This window comes from Papaver somniferum, chromosome 3 (assembly GCF_003573695.1).
Source record: "Papaver somniferum cultivar HN1 chromosome 3, ASM357369v1, whole genome shotgun sequence".
NCBI lineage: Eukaryota > Viridiplantae > Streptophyta > Magnoliopsida > Ranunculales > Papaveraceae > Papaver > Papaver somniferum.
This window is the reverse complement of record NC_039360.1, coordinates 201,366,680-201,375,599: the sequence shown is the minus strand read 5'-3', so window position 1 is coordinate 201,375,599 and position 8,920 is coordinate 201,366,680. Positions and strand designations below refer to the sequence as shown.

The 8,920-nt window shown below is 34.2% G+C and overlaps 1 long non-coding RNA gene across 3 annotated transcripts; it reads right to left on the bottom strand.

Moving 5' to 3' along the window:
• Positions 1–1,540: 1,540 nt before the first annotated feature.
• Positions 1,541–5,882, bottom strand: LOC113362035. 3 transcript variants are annotated; one of them, XR_003365504.1, is made up of 9 exons: positions 5,667–5,882; positions 5,532–5,584; positions 4,509–4,931; positions 3,699–4,357; positions 3,042–3,155; positions 2,430–2,562; positions 2,287–2,326; positions 1,995–2,176; positions 1,541–1,720 (listed from the first exon to the last, which is right to left on the bottom strand). It is a non-coding gene; the product is annotated as an uncharacterized LOC113362035 (long non-coding RNA). The 3 variants fall into 3 exon arrangements; XR_003365503.1 differs by having other exon boundaries at positions 2,287–2,348; positions 3,699–4,931; XR_003365502.1 differs by having other exon boundaries at positions 3,699–4,931.
• Positions 5,883–8,920: the final 3,038 nt, after the last annotated feature.

The window sequence follows — 8,920 nt, the reverse complement described above, 5'->3', positions numbered from 1 at the left end:
GAGGTTACGTTCGTATCGAACCGGCATGTTTCCATAGAAGTTAATTCCACGAAACATCCTACTTAGATAACTTAGCTCGAATTCATCTCTTACATCCTTAGATTAGCATGATCGAATAATACTAGCATAAATATATGATAAATACGATAATAGACAATCACACACGACACAAAAATTACATGGTTCACCTTTGTAGGCTACATCCACGGCCAAAACCACCCCGGGAATCTTCATTATCATAACAAGTTATTACATCGCCACACATCATATAATCAACTAGTTATGTAACCCACTAACGCTAAACGCTAGAAACAACAAGACATATTACGAAGACTTTACCTCTTCCTTTATTTTTCTTCTTCCATAAACCTCCACTGCCATGGTTTCTTCAATTTTAGACAAGAACATAAAGAACATCATGAATTCTAGCTTCCCCATATGAACCCTAGAAACCCTAGATTTCTCCCATACTCGTTCTCTCTACAAGTCTCTCTTCTCATAAAGATTTTGCACAATCACCAACCATCGTAAGACACAATGGTTGTGACCCAATATCTCTTATAAAGAGAGGATTCTACGAGAGAATGGATTCTACTCACAATATAAGCCTTCTTATATGGTAGATGAATCCTTGCTCCCCAAGTCTAAGAGAACTTCTAAGAATAGTCTTCCACCTCAATTAGGAAACCATAAACTTGGAAAACACTCCTCTAAACCGTCATACAAGTTTCCTAATCCAAGTAAACCTTGTAGACACTCCAAATCCGAAATAGCCTTTTAGCCACGGTTTTGACAGCATTAGATCACTGTCTCTGCTTCAAAAACTGTCACCTAAAGTCCAATTTCAGCCATATAATTTTGTATACGGAACAAAACCCCAACAATAACAACATTACCAACGCCAGCTTATCCAGGTTTACCACGTGAAATCCCATGGAATCTAGTGACATTTTAGTTATCATATACTTCACTCTGCGGACAATAGTGATTTTTATTGACTACACCAATTTTAGAGATTAGCAACGCTAGATGGTAGTTGCAAAATGGAGTCGCAACAGTTCAGCTCTGTTACGAAAGTTGATGTTGCAAAATTTCGCAACGTCTCATAAGCTGTTGCGAATTTTCGGTGCAACAAACTTTAACTGTTGCAACGTGAATTTGTCGCAATAGTTTCGAACAGTTGCGAAATTAGATGGTCGCAACAGCTGCATACAGTTGCGAAATCTTTGCAACATAAAAAAGATAGTAGTTTTGACCTGGTCAAAATCAGGTTTTGCACCAGTCAAAACCACTATTTATTTACTTTTTAATCAACTTTTAATTCTTCAGTTTCTCTGTTTTGGAAATGATTCCCCTGTAACAATTTCAGGCAGAATTACAGTGAAATTCTTCAGCTCTTCTTAGGTAAAAACATTCAATGCATATAACCATAAGTTTCTAAGAGATGTAACTTAGGCAATACATAGTCATTTCATACATTGAATTATAAACACCAAGCATCATTGACAAGTATATAAATGTTTCCTATGTTTTCAAAATATAGAAATTCTGCAGTTGCAGTTGTAATGTGAAGTGTAATAGCAGTAGTAGAAACAATCTTAAAGGCACAAGACTGGAGACAAGCTCAACATTCATTACCTACATGCTCAAAAAAGTATAGCTTCTTGTTGCTTCATATCCAGCCTTGTAAATAGTGGCACTTACTGCTCATATCTGCTACCTGCAAAACCCATGTACACCATCAGAGAAGCCATTGTCAAAAAGAATTGTATAAGTGAATAACAACTTTCACTGACACTGAAACTAAAAAAGGCTATCTAAAAAGATTAGTGGTAAAGAAATTTTTTCCCACTTTCTAGGTGATTTCAGAACTCAAGGACTACTGTTTTTCTTCCATATCTAAGTTTAATAGATATGAAAAAGGTTAACTAAAACGAAAGCTAGCGTAAATTATTTATTTTCCTGTTTCAAAGTAGCTTCAGAAATGCACATACCTATTTAGCCAAACCAATTTCTTTTAAGATGATAAGGTTCTCTCATTAGTCGTATCCCACTCTTCTTCGTCTTCATTACTGTTTACAAGAACAACGCCATCTGTAGAATCAACATCGACCTCAACAGCCTCTTCTTCTTGGGTTCCATGCTCTTCGTGTTCTTCTCCGTTATCTTTTACCTACTGAGACAAAAAGTGAAACAAATCAACTTCCAATTCCCATCACGGAATATATAATAATAAAAGGGAGCATTTTACATAGAAACAAAGAAATTTCCTGGATGGATGAATACCATTTGAAAATTTTGCATGCGATAAGTCTTAAGGATGCACCTGTTCATCAAATAGATTTCGACTTCTCAAATAAGAATAGCAATAGACCAATATCAAACGAGCGAGGAAACTTCATTTAAAGCAAAAAATCACCACTACTTACCAGAGTCTCCGCAAATTCTTCAACTTTGGTGAAAGATTTCATTCTCATGAAGTCAGCACCAAGCAAGGTGATAAAAACACTAACTGAAGCAAGCAAATGCCACTTCTATCGGTTAGATAAACTTCACAAAAGCCTGCAATAAACATATGGATTCATGATATACACTCAGACGACTAAATACCATTGAATTCAGAAGCAACTTGTGGGTAAAATCCAGTTAAATCTCGGAATCAGAAACAAAAAACATTGGATTCAGAACCCTGCGCATGCATGTAGGTAAGAGAATTAATCAAATAATGTTAAGTAAAACTAAAAACTACATTTGTACCCCTTCAACCGCAGAAACTGCATTTGAACCCCTTGTGATCTGTAGATATTGGCTTTGAATAACATCTTTTCTTAGTTTTCTACTATTAGAATTGGGGTTGCTGCCAAAAAGAAATTTTGCATCTCTCAAGTGTAAATTCACGAGGTCATTTGCACCAGCACAGAATAGATAGTTTCTTTGGTATAAAATCTAAAAACTAAAGAACAATAGTATGTTGGATGCAATAAATCTTAGAGATGAAGTCCCATATAATGTTATGTATATATTGTTTTAAGAAGAAGTACCAAAATGTCAGGACATCCAATAGCTTGATGTCAGTATCCTCTACCAGCCATTTTGCGCCATCCTTCATAAATCCAACATAGCTTGTGTCAAACTCTATTTTCCACATGAGCTTCCTGAGTTGCAAACAGTAATTGGTTATGAATTGACCTAATTATACAGATGCTACTAAATAAAGCAGGTCACTAAGATATGAGGAGGATACAGAACGGTGCGTGCATAATGTCACAAACTCTGAGGTTCATATTTCAATTGCCAGAAATAATCCATGTGAATTTTATCCAAAACTGCAGATCTAAACGGAGATATGATAATCTTCTGTGATCCAACCATGAATGTAACAAGTAAACTAGCTCTTCCAATAAAAAGTTCTTGATCGCTGAAGGGAGTACTGAAGTTTTACACCACTAGGTATGTGGATAGTCTTTATAGTTTATACTAAATCCTGGAAAGCAAATGTCATTGAAAACAGCAAGCAGGAAGATAGTAAAGCCTCTTAATCGACTAAAAGGTTTGATATATTACATTATGAATCATGATAGTCACTTTACCAAAATTACATCACAGAATTTTGTATGAAAATTAACATCTTCCAAAATGATGCAGATAATATCGGTAAGTTCTTAGACAACATTGTGATAAGAAAAACTATGAAGTACCTATCGGTGTTTAATGTTCTGAAAAGCACGCGCCTAACTCCTTTAGGAACGTGTAAGGATTTCATAACTTCAGCTGTAACATGCAAGAAACTGTTATGATCTAATTAACCATTGAACTATTAAGATTTCACCAACAATAAAGAAGTACATAAAACTTCACATTAAATGCAAAGAAAATACACTTATAACTGGTTTAATTTTTTTTTTGCGTTTGTTGGCGAACCAAGAAGGTGGCCAAGGTTAAACAACATTTTTAAACTACTAGTTAACAAACAAAAGATGCTGTTTGTAAGCGATTTCAGCGTCCTGATTTTTAGGTAACTTTCCAGTTCTGTTGTTTCGGATTTGCCACAGGATTTTGGGCTCCAAGGTTGAACAAGAAAAAGCCAGTTTCTCCACCATATTCTTGCTAACTCTGGTTTTGATTCAAATCCTAAAGTAGTAAGATTCAAGTCAAAAATTGGCAAATTTTAAGTCAACCAAAGGATGCTTTATCTAATGTTCTGTAATCTAGCCTGCACCCAAAGAATTTTTTACTTTTCACAAACATGTAAAGTGACAATTAATCATGGTAAACTGAATTTACAGAAGTTGATTTGGGTGTCGAAAATTATCGGTTATATTATTGTTCCTTGGAACATCCACTAAGAATGCTGGACCTGTGAAACCAACAAACAAGATTGTCAGCAGGGCCAATCAAAATTATCATGATGTTAAAAGCAGAACCCTTTATCAATTAATTCAATAGCATCAATGATAACAATTTTGTCTCAAGAAAGTACATAAAGAGAGTGGGGGTGGGGTTTATACCATTGAGAACCTCAAGATCAAGTGTATCAACATCAAACCCAGCATCAAAATAATGATCAAAAATATGACCAGATGCATCAACATGAGTACCTGTACGAGTAGGCAACTTCATCTCGAAATTATTAGCAAGAGATCCAAAATTGACTTAATCCTTCTGTAGATCCCCAAAAAGGCATAGTAGTTCTATAAGTATGGCTAATATCAAGTATTCTTCCTCCTCCCATGTACTTCCCTTCTCTCTGGAACTAATTATTCATCAACACTGTTCCAAGTTTTTCATGATTCTGATGGGTAAGCTTTGCAGGAATCTGATGTTGCTACTACAGATGAAGTGATAAAGGTACATAGTGTACATGGTAACAGCAGAATCACCTGAGGATTGTTGCGCTTCATCATTATCTTGTAATTTTGTCTTCGATTGAGCTGAAATATGTTTCACAATTTACATTGCTGGCGTGAGAAATGAAATACAATAGTTTTTTTGTTTTTTGTTTTTTGTGCGCCCTTGGAAATAGTCAGCAACACTCCACTTGTTAAGTACTAGACTAGATGGATAGGGATCCAAGGGCACAGCTCAAGGATGCCCCCAAATCAAATCAATATATCTTAAATCCTATATAAATTTCAGAAATCTGCGATTCTTTTACAAACCAAAAAGAAATATTTCGAAGCAAATTGTAAGCAAGTTTCAGAAATAACACATATCAATTATGTCTAATAAGGCTCATAGAGAATGCTCAACTCCAAGAGAATAAGAAAACCCAGAGGAGAATCAAAATCAAAAAAACATTTTGATTTTGTGAAAGAGATAAGAAGATTAATTAAAGCACCACCAATAGTATACCTCATCATAACATATTCCATAAATCCTACCAAAAATCATCAATCTCATAAAACAAAAAAAAAACAAAATTAGCAGTAAGTCATAAAAACAAAAGAAAAGCCCTAAAACATGCTAATAAACAATCCCCAGAACCAATAATCAAACATAAATACTCGAATTGAAACTTTGTTGTTTCTTACAAAGTATGATTTGATGAAGATGACTCCCCGAGAGATTCAAAACCCTAACCACACTGCAATAAATAGGCGTACACTAAATCAACCAAATCAAACTAGGAATTTTAAGAAATATATCGGTTTTAAGAAAACCCTAACCTTATAGTATCGAATAACTCCTCAGCTGCACTTTTTTTTGTGATTCAAATCGTCCTTAACAACGGTGTTAGGGTTTTCACTTGAGAAAGATTAGATCTACAGATTCAGCAATCTTTTCGTATAGAGACAATAAAAGAAAAGAGATTCAATGGTGGTGGTGGTGAATGAAGGCAGCTTCAGAGCTAGGGTTTGCTGGAGAAAGAATGAAGAAGAAGTGAAGTGAGGAACTGAGGATGAGATTTTTTTCGATAATGAAGAAGTGAATTGATAATAATGTTATGCCGAGTCAGTTTTGATCTGATTGGGCTGAATAGCCAACTAGACCGAGTCAGCTAAAAAGTGTAGGCAACAACACTAGTTTTCCACACGCGCACAACTGGATTTAGTTGCGAATCGCAACTATAAGAAACTGTTGCGATTATTTTGCAACTAAGATTAGCAACTGAAAATTCGCAACAGACGATAAGCTGTTGCGAATATGAGTTGCTAAACCCCATATTTGGTGTAGTGTATTAACAATTTTTAGATGCAAAAAAGAAAAAAAAAATACTACAAAAAGAACTTAAAATTAAGAGCTATCGTCATAGAAATCTAAAGGTCTCTACTTTTGGTGGCAGACGGACAAGGTTTGATATTTGCTAAGCAGATGGACAGAGTCAACTCGATGGAGCTGGTTGGTACAAAATCGATAGAAAATGACTTAATAGTCCCTTAAGCTGTTAGCCTAACCAAACCAGTCACGGGTGAAATTAAATAATCCATACTCATAAACTAAGCCTATACTGAGTGATGCTGGAAACAAAATGCATGTATGATTCTCTCTATAAAATAGAACTGTTTTCCAGGAGAGATCTAATAATTTTTAATAACTTGTTGATTTTAAGTATGAACTTCACATCCCAAAGTTCCAATGCATCAGAGAAATTTTTGAAGATCACAAGCACAAGATAAGGATGAACTAATCTACAGCTTGAAAAAGCCATACATCAAGATCAAAAGCAAGGTATTTTGTATATTTTCTCTTTGCCTACTCTTTTTCCCTTTCTAATTTTCGGTTTCTAGCATTTTTGCAGAGCATAATTTTATTTTTTTGCTCAATGTAAATTAACCGTTGGGTTATAAAAAATTATGCATGATAAAAATGTTTAAGGTTTTTTGTTGTGCAATTTAGATGAACTTTAGGGATTCTTAGATAATTTTTTTTCCAAATTCCGAAGTTTGGTGTATGTTGTAACTGAAATTCATATTGAATAGATCTAATCACCTAACTAATTACCCGTTTTAATATATACGACTGTCTAATCACTTACCCATTTTAATTTATACTCCCATGAACACATTAGTAGTTCAAAATTATTCAGATAATCCGCCGAATCGATTGGAATCGACCAATTAACCATCCATATCCATTCAAAATATAAAAAACCTTTTAGGCTCAATTTTCTACAAAACCCTCGTATTCACATATAATTACAGCATTATGTCAAACAGATTTATACTGAACGGTTGTTAAAAAAATCTCAGTTGCTTGATTCAGGATGTAGCTTCTGCCAAATCAAAGAAAAACGGTTTTTAATCAAAACATAGTATTTTCCTGTAAAAAAATGTGTTTCACTTGATTGCTCATCCATTGTTTGATAAAATGCTTTAAAGAAGGGAGTTGAGATTGGTTGCAGTTTAAGAATTCAACACAGATTTTGATTACCGGGTCTTTTTCATATGCAGGAATTGAGTAATGTTAATTGAATTTCTACTTTATGTTACAGGCCAATAGTTTGAGATTAGAAGTTGAAATGTGCTTGTAATGAGAAGCTGAAGTAAGACTGTCGCAATTCATGGATACTGCAAAGGTTTTATCTAAATTGGTGTGAAGTTAGGAGTTACAAATGCTTCCATGACAGAATGTGTTGAATGGGGTACAAGTGCATATTGTCTTCTCTTTTCCTCATCTTCCGTCCCCCCTCACTTACCCCTTTTAATTTATACGCTTGCGGACCAGAAAACACAACTTATTTTATACATCGATCTAGTGCCCTACCTAATTTATTTTATAGGGTCATGTTGGGATGATAAACTTGAGTATATCTATATATATTTTAGATGAGTACAATTACGTTATTCATGAAGTGGTTATTGAAATCTCAGAATTTCTTTGTGTTTCAGAATTGATACATCCCGGACAAGTAGTGATTGTACGAAAAAGCCTTATATAGACAGAGTCGTGGCATTTCTACAGTATATTGTCCACCATCCGCAGAAGAAGGACGATGAATTCTTATGTTGTGTCCATTTATGCATTGTTTAAATCACCGTGCATGGTCAGTTGGTGAAGTAGATGAATATTTATTCTTATATGGAATCGACCAAACCTATACTACATGGATATGATGAAGGTTCAACTTTATCCCCTTTGGTACATAAACAAATAAAGCTTTCTTCCCGCTTACCATAACTCAAATTTTTTGTTTAGAATGAATTATCAATATGTGATATTTGCTTACAAAATAACACAAATGTCAACTCCTACATATTAAGACGTATGACTGACTTTTTTGGCCTAAGAATGCTATATAATATTCATATTATTGATATGTATACTTATTCTTTCTGTTTATTTTTTGTCATTAAGTTTGATGCATCTATGTAGTAAATTGTATTATTCTTGATGAACTAGTTTGTGTGTTGAATTACTGCCTCTTTCAATATTTTGAGTGGTTGATGATACACAATGTTAGGTATTATGTATGTGCCTTTTGGCATACTGGGTGATTAAGCTATAAAAAAAATATTTTGCTGTAGGTGTTTGTTTTGGGCTCGAAAATCATAAAATCGTTGCAAATAGGTTTCAGAGTGTAGTGTATTTTAAGTTGGAAAATCAATGTGTGATATTTGCACGTTTTTTGTGGTTATTTCCGTTGTCGACTGCTCCACCGTAAAGATTAAGCCATGCAGTTGGGTTGGTTGATTTGATTTCGGTAAATCAATTATTTGTTCTCCATGGTTTTTTAGAAAGGCTTTCACGTATGAGAAGAAATTTCTGGGTTTCATTTTATATTTCGCGTAGTTTCTCGTGGAATGTGATATTTCTGAAAATAATGACTTGTTCTATATCGTTCTGCTTTCTTATTCCGACTTTTTGTGAGGCTTTTTTGTGCTTCCTTTTGATATATTTTCATTATCTGGATACTATATCAAACGCACATAATCCATTTGTATGTTGTTTTCATCCATTGAAGTATTAAAGAATTAAATTA